This window comes from Anopheles coluzzii, chromosome 2 (genome assembly GCF_943734685.1).
Source record: "Anopheles coluzzii chromosome 2, AcolN3, whole genome shotgun sequence".
Lineage (NCBI taxonomy): Eukaryota > Metazoa > Arthropoda > Insecta > Diptera > Culicidae > Anopheles > Anopheles coluzzii.
The window spans coordinates 79,671,382-79,687,990 of NC_064670.1; the positions used below are offsets into that span (position 1 = coordinate 79,671,382).

Consider the following 16,609-nt stretch of genomic DNA (forward strand, 5'->3'; position numbering starts at 1 on the left):
TGATTTTTGGTTCGTTCCCATAATTTATTGGTATCCTCCGATTGGATATCAATACAATTGGACCAAAAAATCTTGGAAACGGTTAATAAATTGTGAGAACGCACCAAAAAAAAATGGGAACCAACCAATAAATCGTAGGAAACCCTGTATCTCTCAGCATTTGTACTAGTTTGCACAGAACGCGTTTCCTTTGTATCTTCTCAAAAGAAAAAAAAACCTTGTCGCCAGTTTGTGGTACTCAATAAAACATGTTTAGTTATCTCAAAGAATAATTATCCTGTGGTCTCTTTATTCTATGCTCATAACACTATCTGATGCTGTGTTCGATAACACAGCACCAATACTTATCAAACGATCGCTATCGTTGGAAGCTCACTACATTACATTCTACAGCTTACATTTCTGAACTAAGTACTAAGCAACAAATGAATTAAAATTTGTGGAGTCTTATTAGATGCTGTCAAATCAGATGTTTACATTCTCACACTGGCATAAATTCATTTACGCGTAGGAGTGATCTGAAACAGTTAAAAGTAAAACAGTAAAACAATTATTCCAAAACATTACAAGGTAACTTTAGTTGAATGTTTTTGGTAGAAAAAATTTAACTTACCTTTAAATACTACCTATCTAAGTATCTGAGTGTGGCTGTTATTTGTGGGTGGAGATTGCCCTATGACTTTATCCTGTAGCATATCTGCTAAACAAAACTTATTGTATACCACACTATCAACTATAGACTCATTGTAACACACTTCGGAAAGCCAAATCACACTATTGCAACACATTCATTATATTACATCAGCAAATCAATCCACACCATAGCAACATACCCAGACCATACCGTCCATAGAACAAACCATCGAGACACATTTATCGAAAACAATCGAAACGCGCAACATAAGCAATTCAAGCGTTTCTCCAGCAAAGTGGACAAACAGAGAACGCATAGCAACTTTATTGCTAAAAGCGCAGTGTAGGCAAAGATCGACGAACGCACCAGTTCTTTAGCTAGAACAGTTTATACTTTCCAGAACCTTCGTAAAAACACTAAAAACGCAGCATAGGCACATAATGACAGACACCTCACTCCAATACAATGTATAAATTGCACCTCATATCAATAACCTTTAATTAGGACAAAAACACATTCCAAAACCAAATGTACGAAACTTATTGAGTATAAATAAAACCAATTCCGACCGTGGCAAGCCAGATTCGTTCGGACTGCCAAGATAGGACGTTACGCTTCCTAATGCTTCGCCTTCCAACTTATTTCAAGAGTTTAGTTATGTCCCCCTACCCAAGGTAAGGCTTCTAAACTCCAACGTTTCCAGTAAGGGAAACCTCCTAAAGGTTTCTATGATCGCCTGGACGATCAAGTGCTGAAAAGTCCGTTCGATCGATGTATTATTCCACCTCGGCTCATGTCAGTAAAAACTGACCTACCGCGACGTTGTTCGATGTACAGTATGTACCGTATGTCCGCTCATCACATTACATGGCGACCGTAACTAACTTCCGAACTTATTACATGGCGACCGTGACCTTAATCTGCAATCGACAGGCAGAAGTGTAAGCAAATTATTTGAAGTAAAATGTGATACGGTAACGTAAAGCGTAAGTGTCGTGCGACGAACCAAAAGTATTGTGACCATAACCGGCAATCGATTGAAAGTGAAAAAAAAAAAGTGTCAAATGTGCATTTTTTTTAACGGAACATTCATCAACGCAGCTGGCGCAAGTAACCCATAGGTAACAAAAAAAAAAAACAATAACGATGAAAGAACAGCTACAACCAAGTTCAGTGCAGTGCAGAATGAAAAATAAAAACATTTAGTGCAGTGTAAGTGCAAAATGAATGTTTAATTGATGAACAAACATTATCCGTACACAGTGTTGTGAGAACCTATCCCAATGTGTAAAAACGTATGAACGCTCTTGCGATCGATTTACCAAGTAGAGTAACGTTGAAATGAGAAACGATGAAAGCTTCAAAAAATGATATTTTTTCACAATAACCCACAGTACAGCACAGATTTATAAAATGGGTAACGACGCATCAAACCCTAAAGCTAATGTCAATGGCGATAATGATCTTACCATTATTCAAACACAAAATGTTCACTCAGAGCAGCATGAAACCCATGAGTTAAAACTGAATATTGTGCTGATACTTCTTGCTATCATACTCATGCAAAAAGTAATTAAAACCATTTTCAAAATATTGAAAACTCTAGCAAAACGTGATGCAATCAATAACATGCAACTGCCTATCTAATTTTGGTAATCTATACGATTCGTGGAGCAAGTGATATGGAACAATAAAGTGCAGCGCGAAACAAGTTGTGGTCAGCGTGATTGAAAGGAACAACCGTTCCCACCGTGGAAGACGAAAAGACAAGGCGAGCTCACTGCCCAATCTGGATTGGCAGGCGAGAATGGACAAGTGTCCCAACCCCGACAAGACATCGAGTGAAGACTAATGACATCGTAAAAAAAAAAATTCACATCAAACATCGAGTATGTACCAAACACCGATTAAACACCAAGCACCAGTATAAAAACAGCATAGCATCATCATCAGCAGCAACAAAATGCACGCCGCACATTTCATTAAGGTATTGTAACTTTGAAATATAATCTAATGGGTTTTAAAGCTAGGAAATAGAAAATAGGAAGTAATTAAAACCAATATGAAAAAGGAATGACTACTATAAGCGATAAAATCGAAATTTTGAAATATATATTTAAAAAAATACAGGATCCTAATCAAAGAACTTGTACAAGAACACAACTACGAATTAAAGCTGAAGAAACATTCAAAGAAATTCAAAATGACATCGAAAAAAATAGATACAAATATACTTTTAACAAACTATTAGAATTTAGCAAAATTTCTAATGCATTAATACAAAATATCATTGCTATGAGCACATCAAAAACTAACGACGATTCATGTAACAAGTCATCTGATTTTTCTACAAATAGCTCAGAGGATAAAAATATCAATGTAACACTGTTAACAACCAGTAGATTATCATTTAAACTCTTAGCTCAGATCATATTTGTCTTACTAAAGCTGCATAAAAAATCAAAAATGGCCCCGTTCAATCTTAAGGATGCTTCGGCAATAGTACCATTATTTAATGGTTCAGCGGATCAAGTTAAATCCTTTCTTAGAGCAATACATTTTGCAAAAAAAATGTTCCCGGCAGATCAGGAGGAAACATTAGTTGAATTCATATACACAAGATTATCAGGAAAGGCCGAAACAGGAATAAAACCAAATTTAACAACGGTAGAAGAAGTGGCGGAAGATATCAAATCGCGATGTGAGGAGAAAATAGAGCCAAGCAAGATCATTGCTAACATGAAGGCATTAAAAACAAAGGATACCAAGTCCTTATGTAACGAAATAGAAGAGCTCACAGAGAAATTGAAAGTACTTGATTTACAAAAGAAAATACCAACAGATGTGGCAAGTGAATTGGCAGTAAAAGAGGGTATAGACTCATTAATCGAAAAGGTATCAAATAGAGAAGCAAAAACAGCTCTTATTATAGGAAAATTCGCTACAATAAACGAAGCGACTAAAATAGTGAACGAATGTGAATCTAGGCAGGATAAAGCACACATATTGGCTTATCAAGGTTCAATTAACAATATAAATAATAATCGAGGATATCAGAATAGGAATAATCAAAACAACTATGGTCCAAATCCAAAACAACCCTACAGAAACTACTATAATAACAGAAATAATAATAGCTTCAATAATCGAAATAATAACAATAGCAACTACAACAACAATCAGCGAAATAATATTCGCTATAACAACAGATTTATTCAGGGATACAATAATGAAAGATACAACTCCAACTACAATGGTAATCAGAACAAACCAAACAAAAACCTAAGGGCAATAAAAAATGGAGAAACAGGGCAACAACAACGAAACATATACCATACTACAGCTCAGATACAGGAAGTGGAGGAAAATAATTTTTTAGACCAACAGGAGTCAACTCAAACCCTAGATCAATTTACTCATTAGAGCTAAATGGAGTTGATTATATAAAGATTAGATTGAGCATTGCAAATAATGAAACATCAATATTACTAGTTGATACAGGAGCATCAATTTCTTTATTTAAAGCAAGCAAGTTAAAGAAAAATCATGGCTCAATACGTTCAGATTCAATATCATTAACAGGGATATCTAACACACCAATTTATTCAAAAGGAAGTACAACATGCACTATATATTTCAACAATCTAGAATTGGAACATGATTTTGTATTAGTTCCAGAAGAATTCAACATAGGAGCAGATGGCATATTAGGAAGAGACTTTTACAAACTATACAGATGTTCAATTAATTATCATTTAGAAATGCTTACATTCACGTGTCAGGGTGTAGAAATTCAACACAACATCGAAGAAGATGATGGAAAAGGATTTATTTTACCAATCAGAAGTGAAGTGGTACGTAAAGTATATCTTCCAAACATTACAGAGGATACCATAGTCTTCGCACAAGAAATTCAACCAGGAGTATTCTGTGGTAGCACTATTATTTCAAAGGATAATCAGTTAATTAAATTCATCAATACAAGGCAGAGTAATATTTACATAACAAACGCAGAATTTAAACCCATTACAGAACCATTAGCAAATTATGAAGTGAAACAAGTGAATAACAAAGTAGGAGAAATTAATAATAATAGGTTGCAAAATCTGTTACAAAAAATTAAAGTAGATAAAATTCCCACTACGGAAATTTATAATTTGAAGAAAATTGTAACTGAATATAACGATATATTTTGCGTAGAGGATGATCCAATTACTACAAATAACTTTTACCCTCAGAAAATTGAATTAAAGGATAATATTCCTACGTATATACCAAATTATAAACAAATATACTCACAGGCTGATGAAATACAAAATCAGGTAGACAAAATGCTTAAGAATGACATAATTGAGCACTCAGTCTCCCCATATAACTCACCTATATTATTGGTTCCAAAGAAATCAACGGATGATAACAAAAAATGGAGACTTGTAGTAGATTTCAGGCAGCTGAACAAAAAGGTTATACCAGATAAATTTCCATTGCCAAGAATTGATACAATATTAGATCAGTTAGGGAGAGCAAAATATTTTAGCACCCTTGATCTCATGTCAGGATTCCATCAAATACCTTTAGAAAATGATTCAAGAAAATTTACAGCTTTTTCAACCGGATCAGGGCATTACCAATTTAAACGTATGCCGTTCGTTTTAAACATTAGCCCCAACAGCTTTCAACGCATGATGGCTATCGCTATGGCAGGATTAACTCCTGAGCTAGCATTTGTATATATAGACGATATAATCGTTACTGGCTGCAGTGCACGGCAGCACATCAGTAACATAGTTAAAGTTTTTGATAGGTTAAGGTCTTACAATTTAAAATTAAATCCAGAAAAATGTTCATTTTTCAAAACAGAAGTTACTTATTTAGGTCATAAGATAACAGATAAAGGTATATACCCAGACGATTCTAAGTTTGAAACAATAAGAAACTTCCCCATACCTAAAAATGCAGATGAAGTAGGAAGATTTGTTGCATTTTGTAATTATTATCGTAAATTTGTACAGAATTTTGCAAAAATGACTAAACCTTTAAATAACCTAATTAAGAAAAATGTCAAGTTTATTTGGACAGATGAATGCCAAAAAGCATTTACTAGTTTAAAAGAAAGCCTTTTGTCTCCAGCAGTCTTGAAGTATCCGGATTTTACTAAAGAATTCATACTAACAACTGATGCTTCAGATGTAGCATGTGGAGCAGTACTTTCTCAAATCACAGATGGAAAAGATCACCCAATCGCGTATGCAAGCAAAAGCTTCACGCAAGGAGAAAAGAATAAGCCTATCATAGAAAAGGAACTTACAGCAATTCACTGGGCAATCAATTATTTCAAACCATACCTATACGGCAGAAAATTCACCGTAAAAACAGATCATAGACCATTAGTATACCTGTTTGGTATGAAAAACCCAACATCTAAACTAACAAGAATGAGACTAGATTTAGAAGAATTTGATTTTAAAATAGAATTTTTAGCAGGTAAAATCAACGTAGTAGCAGATGCTTTATCCAGAATTATAACTGATTCTGATGAGCTTAAAGCATCAATTCCTAAAAATAAATCAGATATATCAAATCCTATTTTAATGGTAAATACTAGAGCTATGATAAAGAAAAACAACGTTGTAGAAAACAAAGAAAACAAAAAGAAAAAGGAAGAAATAATAGAAGAATATAATCTAACAAACATGTATGAAACAGACAGGCCATCTGATACAACTAAAATGATGAAAATGAAATCAAATATTAATGAAAAAGATGAATTTATTGAGCTCGTGATATACAATCACAATTATTACAAAGCGCTGGGAAAATTTAAAATACCCATAACTTCTGCGAAGCAAAGTCAAACACTAGAGTTTGTACTGCATGAGTCATGCCTAATCGCTAGAAAGTATCACAAGAACTTAGCAATTGCATCGAATGATAGATTATTCGAATTTTACTCAATGTCGACCATAAAAGAAATAATTAACAAAATGATAACAGACGTTCACATCGTCGTATTTACACCACCTAGACTGGTAGAAGATACAAAAGAACAGATCAAAATAATGTCCAATTTCCACACAACACCATCAGGAGGTCATATAGGACAATTCAAGCTGTATAGTAAGATAAAGGATAAATTCAAATGGAAAAATATGAAAGCGGATATCATCAAGTATGTAAAAAGTTGTAAAGCATGCGCAACTAATAAGATCTTAAAACATACTAAAGAGGAAACTGTTGTGACGACAACACCCTCCAAACCTTTTAACATCATAACGATTGATACCGTAGGCCCTTTACCAAAAACAGCAAATAATAATCGATACGCAGTTACGATCCAATGCGAATTATCGAAATATATCATAATCATCCCGATTCCAAACAAAGAAGCAAATACTATAGCAAAAGCATTAGTAGAAAATTTTATTCTTACATTTGGAAACTTGTTAGAAATGAGATCAGATCAAGGACTCGAATATAACAATGAAATTTTGGCACAAATATCAAAAATATTACAAATCAAACAAACATTTGCAGCAGCATATCATCCACAAACAATAGGATCTTTAGAGCGAAACCATAGAAGTTTAAATGAATATTTACGAAGTTACACCAATGAGCATCATGATGACTGGGATCAATGGACTAAATTTTACGAATTCGTTTATAACACATCAGTACATAGCACCACTAATTTCACACCTTTTGAATTAATATTTGGAAGACAAGCTAATTTACCACAAGAATTATATCGAACAAAAGTAGAGCCATTATACAATATAGAACAATACTACAATGAAATGAAGTTTAAATTACAAAAATCACATGAAATTGCAAAACAAAAACTTATTCAAGCAAAATTACAACGTCAAGCAAAATTGAATGAAAATGTAAACAAATTAAACATACGAATAGGAGATTATGTCTATTTAACAAACGAAAATAGAAGGAAATTAGATCCAGCTTATATAGGACCATTTACAGTCGTAGAAATTACAAATACGAACTGCATTATAAAACACAATCAAACAGGAAAAACCACAACAGTACATAAAAACAGATTAAAACATTTTTAGTGAATAATGCACTCTTTCGTATAAACTCAATCGTACATTATTCAAAAAGGGTGGAGGTGTAGCATATCTGCTAAACAAAACTTATTGTAAACCACACTATCAACTATAGACTCATAGTAACACACTTCGGAAAGCCAAATCACACTATTGCAACACATTCATTATATTACATCAGCAAATCAATCCACACCATAGCAACATACCCAGACCATACCGTCCATAGAACAAACCATCGAGACACATTTATCGAAAACAATCGAAACGCGCAACATAAGCAATTCAAGCGTTTCTCCAGCAAAGTGGACAAACAGAGAACGCATAGCAACTTTATTGCTAAAAGCGCAGTGTAGGCAAAGATCGACGAACGCACCAGTTCTTTAGCTAGAACAGTTTATACTTTCCAGAACCTTCGTAAAAACACTAAAAACGCAGCATAGGCACATAATGACAGACACCTCACTCCAATACAATGTATAAATTGCACCTCATATCAATAACCTTTAATTAGGACAAAAACACATTCCAAAACCAAATGTACGAAACTTATTGAGTATAAATAAAACCAATTCCGACCGTGGCAAGCCAGATTCGTTCGGACTGCCAAGATAGGACGTTACGCTTCCTAATACTTCGCCTTCCAACTTATTTCAAGAGTTTAGTTATGTCCCCCTACCCAAGGTAAGGCTTCTAAACTCCAACGTTTCCAGTAAGGGAAACCTCCTAAAGGTTTCTATGATCGCCTGGACGATCAAGTGCTGAAAAGTCCGTTCGATCGATGTATTATTCCACCTCGGCTCATGTCAGTAAAAACTGACCTACCGCGACGTTGTTCGATGTACAGTATGTACCGTATGTCCGCTCATCACATTACATGGCGACCGTAACTAACTTCCGAACTTATTACAATCCTGTGAAGTAAGAAAAATAAAAGGTGAGTAATGGCTTGGTTAATTCGTTGTAGCGTTTTATTCAAGATAATAGCTGGCATCGCGAAAGAATTGGTTTAAAATTAACAGTCGTTAAAAATTAACCAAAGTCGTAAAAAATTGCTAGAATTTGGCATCGCGATCGCATTGAGTTCATTTGTTAATTTTATCGACTGGTCATATGCTGCCGTTAAACAAACGACTGTCAAGAGCGTAACCGATGCAAATTAACAGTCGTTGAATTATACTACTCGATTTTTTCCCCCGTGTTTGCCTATATGCGATATCGAGCAGTGGTTAACGGTTTTGACGATCGTTTATTTTAACAGGAATGAACAATAAATGAACTCAGTTAAACCACAATAAACTTTAAACGACTGTTGAAATGTGTTCATTTATTCGCGATGCCGGCTAATAATAGAATATTTAACTGTTCTGATTTATAAAATGTCGACACCAGCGAAGCATGCGCACTTTTTCGGATGGCGAACAGTTGGAACTACGTGAACCGCTAAAAACCGTTGAAGCAGCTGTGGCGCATGGTTCATCCGTCGTGCATTCAACAATACATTCGGCAAAGTGTCCAACAAGCCGTCCTATAGGTGCGGTTATCCGAGTAAATGTACGGTCGGAGTCAAGTTTTGTGTCGGCTGCATTTGGAGCACAATTGCCTCTGATGTTTGCAACGTCAACAATATATGGTACAACATACGCCATACAGCCACAGACGTCCATTCTTGTCACTTCGATATGTTCTTCGACTATGTCTTCTGTAAGAATGGCCGCATCAGCTGTGCTACCTTTGGAGACAATAATTCGACAATAATCCCAATAATCGGAATCCCAAACAAATCAAAATCCCAATCAGAATCCCAATCGAATCGCAATCCTATACTCAATCAGAATCCCAAACGAATACCAATCGATACGCAATCAAATTCCAATCACAATGAGATCTTTTAGGGAATCAAATCCAACAAACGGGATCCGAGCCGATCAAATCATTCTAGGGATAAAATCTTCGAATCTTACGAATCTTGAATCTCCCAACACTACTCAGAATCCCAATCCCAATTATAATCCTAATCAGAAAACCAAATCGCAATCGCAATTATAATCCTAATCAGAATACCAAATCGCAATCGCAAACAAAATCCCAAGAAGAATCCCAAACGAATCTCAAACGAATCCCAATCGAATCGCATACAAATCCCAATCCCGATCGAATCGCAATCAAACCCCAAACGCAACCAGATCTTTTAAGGATTCAAATCCTACAAACGGGATTCGATCCGATCCGATCGAATCTTTGAATCTTCCGAATCCTGAATCTCCCAACACTATTCGGTTTGGGAATGAGTTTTTAATTGGGAATCTGATAATTGGGAGTTATTCTGATTGGGATTGGGATACTGCTTGAGAATGAGATTCTGATTGGGATTTTGTTAGCGATTGGGATTGCTAAATCGATTACGATTGGGATTACATTTGGGATTGGGATTGCGTCACATTCAAGGTATGAACATGACAAGGTGCGTGAAGGAGATCAGGCGATGGAATCTAGAGCATTTTTAAAATTCGTCACTTAGCATAAGGTCTCCGTGATTTAAACCTTTTTTTACGTGTTGTTGTACTACTTCATGTATTTTATGGACAACTTATTTTCGATTAAACATACTTATTACACTAATGTTGGTCTTATTGATTTTTTGTCTTTTAACCCATTCAGGGTTTTGCACGAGTGCGACTTGGTCTGTAATATTGTTCTCCGTTTCGATTCAATCGTCGCGTGGGGAGGAAGGGAAGAGAGATAAAACAATTATAATGACACGTTTTGCACATCAACTTTTGTGTAAAGCAACGGATTGCAGTATGAGCCGATTTTGTTTATTTAATTGTTGCTGTTTCGTCGCGAATAGTTTTCGGATAAAGTTTCCTATTCTTTCTTTGGTTTTTGCTGCTAATAATTACCGAAGCCGTTGTAAGAAATTGCTGGTGATGAAGAGAGAGAAAAAGCCTTTTCGCCCTCTATTTATTAATTGAAGATCGATAGCGATGTGTACATGAACGGGCACGGATGTGATCCGATCCGCAGTTCAAATCTGCACGATTCGCGTAGCTGCTCGAACAGTTGCCATTATTTTTTTATGGGAGTTAGAAACTAAAACAACCAAAACCGATAGAACCTTTACCAGATGTCTTAAGCCTCGAATTGCTGAACTAGCGACACTGCAACGCCCAGAGTATGTTTGTTGCGGGACTTCTTGACAATCGGGTCGATTCGGCGGTGCTTTTATATAAGCTCAACATCAATGTCCCGCCGAGATCGCTCCGAGCTAGATCGCTACTTGACGTGGAGGAGCGTCGCACACGTTTCAGTTCATCTGATCTGTTTCTTCGAAAGTGCCTTAAGTTCAACGTTATCTGTGATCGTAATCAACGAGACATGTCACGCACCAAGCTACTAAACAATATCCGTGCCGTGCGTCCTTCCACAACCTTATTTTATTGACTGACTTATTGACTTTTTTTTTAACTTAACTCATACAATCAGTCCAAAAAGTATTCGTCTAGCTGAATATTTTACAGAAAAAGGCGAATTATGGCCGCAATAGGCATGGGGCGAAAAAAGTAATGATGAGGTTTGCAAAATACACGTTTTGCTAAAAAATAAGCATTTAAATAGTGCAATAGCAACCAAAATACATAAACAACTGAAAAAAAGTCGCTTGATGGGCGCGCAAAAAAAAGTATTCGTCCATCTAGCTTTTTAATTATTTACGCTGGACAAACACAACATAGACGTGAATTAAATTTATTATTATCAATCTATTGGTGACTTCCTTCTAAAATAATGCATTTCTGTTGTTTCAATTGCACTTCAAGCGGTCACAGAGGCACTAAAGGCGGGGGAGTTAAATGATTGGAGCATGATGGCGAAAATCATATCTTTAACTTATGCATAAGCTATCCTACCCATTTTTGAAGGTTACAAAATGTGTGGAAGGGCTCGTTCCTTCATTTGATCAGAGTTTGGCCATTTTTCTGACACTAATAGTGTGACAAACTGCCATGTAATCAGCCATCCTTGACGGTTAATCTAACGAAAGAAGCGGTTTAATGTCCAAAAAATTAAATTTTACCATGGAATCAGTGCATTTTGTGATGGCCAATAAGAAAAGGAAAAAATATGGGTCACATTTGGTTGATGGCTCATGCTGCATTTCATCGTAGCTGGTCATGTAATAGCTTGAATGAGTGAGTTGTTACAAACATGTTTTGTTTGAATAATACCATACACAGAAAGCGGCCAAATCTGTTAAGTTGTATCAAATAATTCATGAATTTGTTTCAAATTAGACTCTACTAACATATTAAAACATGTTTAAATCGCCAAGGTCATCCGGCCGACGTCTACCATAGCGAAAACAGTCTACTAAGATGCAACATCAAAATCTCGTGTAATGGTAGTATCATGGAGTCATGATACTAGGGCTCAGTGAGGTAAGGTGAGCTAGAAAAATGGTTCAAAATGAAAGGAGACGAGATGGGGAAACATATTAATGCAGTTTTTAAGTACTTTGACTCCCAGTTCTGAAAAATACGACTTGAAATGTATCACATGTTTCAAGAACAGTCGTGATGGAGAACATACAGAGCATTGTCATTTGCCCGAAAGCCAAACCAGCTGAAACCAAACTGATGAAAATGATTTAGTACTCTCAATATGATATCAGTTGCCATTTTTTCAATGGAACTTGGCCACGTAGTCCGGAAATGGAATATTTCTATCAGAGGATAATTGTAACAAGTCTTGTAGGATGTGTGGTTCAAAAATACGCCATTTTAAAGGTTCAAATGAGTTCTTGAATTGTGCAAGTAGTCACCAATAGTCATAAATGCAATAAGAAACAGGTGAGGGTGGATGGAAAACTCTCAGGACCTTTTGCTACCACCAAGGGTCTGCGCCAGGGGGACAGGCTTGCCTGTCTCCTATTCAACTTGGCGCTAGAGAGGGCCATCCGCGACTCGAGGGTGGAGACTACGGGAACCATCTTCTATAAGTCAACCCAGATCCTGGCATACGCTGATGATATAGACATCATTGGTCTGCGGCTCTCCTATGTAGCAGAAGCCTACCAAGGGATTGAGCAGGCGGCAGAGAACCTCGGATTGCAGATAAACGAGGCAAAGACCAAACTGATGGTGGCAACATCAGCGGACCTACCAATAAATAATCCGAATCTACGTAGGCGTGATGTACAGATAGGTGAACGCACTTTTGAAGTCGTCCCACAATTCACCTATCGTGGGTCAAAGGTCAGCAACGACAATAGCATGGAAGCTGAGTTGCGCGCAAGGATGCTGGCTGCCAACCGGTCATTCTACAGCCTGAAAAAGCAGTTCACCTCAAAGAACCTGTCGCGACGGACGAAGCTGGGACTATATAGTACCTATATAGTACCAGTACTCACATACGTCTCTGAGACATGGACACTGTCCAAATCTGACGAAGCCCTCTTAGCCGCGTTCGAGAGGAAAATGCTCAGAAGGATACTTGGCCCCGTATGTGTGGAAGGACAATGGAGGAGCCGATATAATGACGAGCTATACGAGATGTACGGCGACCTCACTGTCGTACAGCGTATTAAGCTCGCCAGGCTCCGGTGGGCTGGCCATGTTGTACGCATGGAAACGGACGACCCAGCCCGTAAAGTCTTTTTAGGCCGTCCACAAGGACAGAGGCGGCGTGGTAGGCCCAAATTGAGGTGGCAAGATGGCGTGGAGGCGTCCGCCATTAAGGCCGGGATAACGGACTGGTAGACGAAGGCGCGAGACCGTGAAGCTGGCCCTACACGCTGCATTCATGTATGCGGCTACAAATGACAGCTACACATTTTCTTTTGTTCTATTTGTCAAATGTAGCTACACGACGTAGCTATCGTTTGGGACCTTTTCAATCCGTGTATGTTCAGCTGTCATATTGTGGTTGTCAAACATAGTTGGTTGTGTTTATATTATGCGGAGATCACTCCGGTTGTGTTTTTGCCGTGATACACAAAGTTTCTTTTTTTACAGTGGAAAAATGGAAATAAATCAACTTCTTCCAACTTTAGCGGCTGAAGTGGCTACTCTCATGTTGATACTCATAGAAGAGGAAGACGAAGAACTGCAGCAAGAGGAAAATGCACGGCGCTGCTGGATGACCGATCTATTTCTGGAGAGGGAAAGCGTTTGGACCGGACTGTTTAGGGCGATAGATGGCGAAGGACCAAACAACCGGCTAGAAAGTTTTCTACGTGTGAATCGCGAAGAATTTTACTATCTTTTAAATCGGATTGGTCCAAAAATTGAGCGACAAGATACAACGATGCGACCTTCGATCTGCCCGAAGCAACGATTATGCATCGGGCTTCGCTTTTTAGCTTCGGGAGACTCATATGAATCTCTTGCTTTTTTGTTTAGGGTAAGTTTTATGCAATATTTGAACGATATAAAATGATAATAATATTACCATTTGTTTTAGGTTTCTAGCAGTTCCGTATCCCGTATTGTGCGTGATGTTTGTACATACATAATAAATGAATTGAAGGAATACGTTAAGGTATTATTTCACTGATTTAATATGGTAACAATTCCATACTAATACTCTCTTCTTACTTATAAGATGATCACTTTATCTAAGCTGTTTGTATATATAGTAATTTTAAGTTTGGTTTCGTTTTCTGGTGCTCGTGTTATTATAGTCTATTTTTCTAAAACTAATATATTGCCTAAAAACTGCTGTTATACTATTTAACAAATGAACTTGTTGCAATAAACAACTATTCAGGTCATGTCACTAACGTAACCACAGGTTGAGAATATTTCTTTTGGTAATAATAATAATAATAATAATAATAATAATAAATGGGTCTTTTATTGCGTCAGTGCTTGCTACATAAATTAATAACTAATTCTAAATAAGCCACACAAGAACACCCATTATTTTAATTCATTTTTATTATATCTGATCAATTTATCAAATATTTTGTACTTTTAAAATGGTATGGATTTATTATCTACAATGTAATATAATATATAAATTAGTACACTCATACAACAATAACAAACGGGATTGAAATACGTCCGTCGTACGGGCCGGTCGGGAGCGAAGAGGCCGAAACTTGTCACTCTCTCGCTGATAGCGCGTATCATCGGGAGTGATCGGCTTATCCGTCAACCGATCGGCAATCGCGACACAGGGTGATCCCAACAAAATACATCAAATAAATCTGATTGCTATGCTTGTTAAGGCCAACGAACAGGCGACTGTTCATTTTGAAACAAAGTGATATATCACAGTAATTTAGCGTTTACTTTAAGTTTGCCTCTTTCTACAGCTTGTAAACTGGACGTCTACTTGGTATCAATATAATAAACCTACATAATTGCAATTTCTTATTTCAACATCCCAAATGTGCTTATATATGATTTGTCGCCTACTGAATTTATTATTTTAACTTATTTCGATCCATAATCATCATCAGTAATTCAAAACAATAGACAGTCAGTTTGTATCAGTTCAATCAGTTTTTAATTGAAAGAACAAAATAATTAAAGACACCAGCGAGAAAACTAGTTTTTCAAAAAAAAATGTATTCCTTACTCATGGAGTCCTAAACTAGATCTGAACTAATTGCTGACAACTTGGCTAGTCGTCAGCTGGCTGGTTCGGTCGATTATTGCTGACAACTGTGACATTGCTGACTGTTACTGCAGTGTGGCTGCGCACGTGGCGGTGGCTGAGCGTGTTGTAAGTTTGGTGTGATTGAGTTCGGAGTGACGATTTTGAATGTCATGGCCAAGTAAAATGTAGATATATATTATAAGGCAGGCACATTATGAGCCGTTTTGGCAAATCATTCAACGCTAACTTTTAGTGTACTTAGGACGAGCACGCACTGCATCCGTCTAGGTCGGTGAGTTAACGAAGAGAAACGAAGATAACGTTACAGAGCCCTTCGTTTAAGGGCAGCTCTAAAGATAGCCGAAGGCATACGTCAGGCCCTTGTCACTTATACGTTAAAAACTAGCTTAGCTTACATGTGTCGAAAAGAATGGGGTAAACGAGTGTTAATACTTAAATCTATATAGTCTGCGCGTGGGCTGTGTCAGATTTTTATAGAGCACTAAACTATTTGCCGCAACCATGTTGCGTTTTACACAACAGCTTGTTGTTTGCGATGCCGTAGTTACCAACAAACCCTGTATTATATATTTTTTAAAGAATGAATAGTGCTTTTTCTATTGTTAAGTCTATGAATAGTTTGTCCATCAATCCACACAGCCCTGACCATGTTCGATGTAAAACAAATGGCTGCAACATTAAAACCTTGTGAACACGCAAAAAGCTTAATTATTTAATTTTTTTGGCGTAGGATTATGCTAGAAATGACTAAATTCGTAGTATAAAAATTATATTGACGGAAATTAATTTATGTCAAAACGTTTTTGAATATAAAAACTATTGCACATTGAGATTGTACCCTACTAAAAATACAAAACTCAGTAAAACGTAAGGTTCACTGGACAATCTTTTTTTTTACTAACTAACCATAAAAATAGGAACGAACTTTGTCTTATAGCACAGTTAATTTTCCCAATGTTCGTTCCAACGTGCTGGGGAACTTTCATTTAAAATTTTATCTGTCTGGATTGGATGTTTCTACTATTATTGCTAACATAACCGCATATCCCTTTATGGGCATTAATGTTGTAGGCTAACGTGGACGAGATGATTTGATACTGGTAACTCACCATTGACGCGTAAGCCGAACACGCCGGCATTTGACAACTGGCAAAATCAGAAATCACACGCGAAGGAAACGGCGGGAATGTTTTGTTTTTGTATTTTTAATGTTAGAATAACGTGTACCTCTTTGTTTATTGTGTATTGTGTTGTTTATTGTGTACCTCTTTGTGTACGAAACAAA

At 36.7% G+C, this 16,609-nt stretch overlaps 2 long non-coding RNA genes across 2 annotated transcripts in view; one reads left to right on the forward strand and one right to left on the reverse strand.

The window, feature by feature from the left end:
* Positions 1-619: 619 nt before the first annotated feature.
* Positions 620-16,609, reverse strand: part of LOC120950317 (uncharacterized) — a 52,345-nt gene continuing 36,355 nt past the window's right edge. The window contains exon 3 of the long non-coding RNA XR_007452004.1: positions 620-686. This is a non-coding gene — a long non-coding RNA (uncharacterized LOC120950317). The remainder of the gene's footprint in view (positions 687-16,609) is intronic.
* LOC120950316 (uncharacterized) lies at positions 12,569-14,282 on the forward strand. The gene is made up of 2 exons (XR_005751119.2): positions 12,569-14,100; positions 14,161-14,282. It is a non-coding gene; the product is annotated as an uncharacterized LOC120950316 (long non-coding RNA).